Source organism: Stegastes partitus, unplaced genomic scaffold, assembly GCF_000690725.1.
Source record: "Stegastes partitus isolate 25-593 unplaced genomic scaffold, Stegastes_partitus-1.0.2 Scaffold2708, whole genome shotgun sequence".
Taxonomy (NCBI): domain Eukaryota; kingdom Metazoa; phylum Chordata; class Actinopteri; family Pomacentridae; genus Stegastes; species Stegastes partitus.
This window is the reverse complement of record NW_007580439.1, coordinates 1-2,032: the sequence shown is the minus strand read 5'-3', so window position 1 is coordinate 2,032 and position 2,032 is coordinate 1. Positions and strand designations below refer to the sequence as shown.

General features: G+C 47.3%; 1 protein-coding gene across 1 annotated transcript in view; it reads right to left on the bottom strand.

Annotated features, from left to right (window-relative positions):
• ik (IK cytokine) overlaps positions 1–512 on the bottom strand; it is a gene marked incomplete at its 3' end in the record, with an annotated part of 24,510 nt that extends 23,998 nt beyond the window's left edge. The window contains exon 1 of the mRNA XM_008305936.1: positions 501–512. The remainder of the gene's footprint in view (positions 1–500) is intronic.
• Positions 513–2,032: the final 1,520 nt, after the last annotated feature.

Below are 2,032 nucleotides of genomic sequence, written 5' to 3'. Positions count from 1 at the left end.
TCCCATGATGCTCTGGGCTCCTCTCCTCTCCATACAGTTCTACACCAACACTATGTCTCTACATTTTAACCCTAACCTCCAAACTGCTCATTGTTCTGTTGGTGTTGTTTGACTGTTCTCCATCTGTTCTCTACAGCCTGGCTCTCCCTGAGTTTCTTCCTGCTAAAGAGGAGTTTGTTCTCTCACTGCTGTTGCTCAGAGGAAACTTTGGTTTTGATGGGTGTCTCTATAACATTTGTAGGATGTTCACATTAATGTACGAAGAGCTTTTAGTTGTGAACTGGTGCTAAATAATAAGATGACCAACCCTCTGGCTGCATCCTCACCTTCCCCGGTCCACACTTGGTGCCATCGAGCGGCGGGCCTTTCTTGGTCTTGCAGAAGAAAGGGTTGTTGTAGTCGCTGCACCACAGCTGCTTGCAGGGTTCAAGGGTCGTGTACTGCAGATGAACATAAAGAGGTTCAGGAGCTGAGAAGGTCAAAGTGAGAGAGAACATGACGAGCAGCTTCCGAACCAAGAAGATATGAACAAAATCAAACTTCAGAGTGTCAGTTACCAACTTACAGTCAACAGCAGAGAATGCAGCCTCGAATGTCACCTCAGTGTCTAGTGGTAGTAACTGTATTCCTCACAGTAATCAGACTACTTCCACAGCAGAGTATTGTCTCTGATATTAGATTACAAAGTACCAGTTCAGATCCATAGATTAAATTCAGGCTCCACAGCAGGTTTGGTTCCTTCAGTCTCTATCTCTGCTGACAGACGCAGTCCTCCTCAGCATGGAGACCAGAGTCCACTAAGTTCTGCTCACNGGGGGGTAACAGAGGGAACAGCAGGAACACTAACCTGAAGTCTGTCAGGGGGGGGCAGTCGTCTCGGCTGCACAGCTGGAACTCGTAGCTGTTCCCGAAGCAGGTGCGCCCCCCGTTGGCTGGGCTGCGAACAAGACATGTTAGTCTTCCTCTGACTGGTGCGCCTGATGCGTGATATCACAGATGACTGACAGTTCACTCACGGTGGGTTGTCGCAGCGCCGGCTCCGGAACCTGACTCCGCCCCCACAGGTCCGCGAGCAGGCGCCAAACGAGCTCCATGTCCCCCAACCGCCATCTTGTCTCAGCATGTTGGGTGTCAGCTTCATGCAGTAGCCTTTGAAGCAGTGCTGCAGTGACAGGTGGTCACCATTGAGACAAGTGTTAGCGTAGCTTAGCATACAGACCAAACGGAGAAGTTTTTTCTTTAACTTCTCACATCAGGAGGAAACATTTAACTGCAGATTTAACCTCTGGCATTAAAAAAAGATGCCAGTTTGTTCATGTTAATGATGTTTCTTCCACCTGCAGTAGAGTTAGTTATGGAGTTCCACAGGGCTCTGTGTTAGGACCTATATTATTGACCTTGTACATGCTCCCTTTAGGCAATATTATCAGGAAGCACTGCATAAATGTCCACTGTTATGCAGACGACACGCAGTTATATTTATCTATGAAGCCAAATAGAAACCAACCAGCTGGTCAGACTCCAACATGTCTGAAGGTCATAAAGGCCTGGATGACCTGTAACTTCCCTCATTTAAATCCAGACAAACTGAGGTTCTTGTATTTGGCCCTAAACACCTCAGAAACACACTCTGGAACCAGATAGCTGCTCTAGATGGCATCGCCTTGGCCTCCAGTTCTACTGTGAAGAGCCTTGGAGGTATCTCTGACCAGGACATGTTCTTCAGTAGACATATAGAACCAGTCTGTAGGACGGCCTTCGTTCATCTACGTAATACTGTAAACATCAGGACATCCTGTCTCAGAGTGATGCTGAGAAACCAGTCCATCATTTATAACCTCTAGACTGGACTGTTGTAGTTCCTTATTATCAGGATGTCCTAATAACTCTCTCAGAACCCTCCAGCTGATCCAACATGCTGCAGCAGGGTTCTGACAGGAACCAGTACCAGGTCAGATGTCTCCTGTATCAGCTTCTCTTCAGTGGCTTCCTGTAAAATCCAGGATAGAATCTAAATCCTGCTTCTAACATA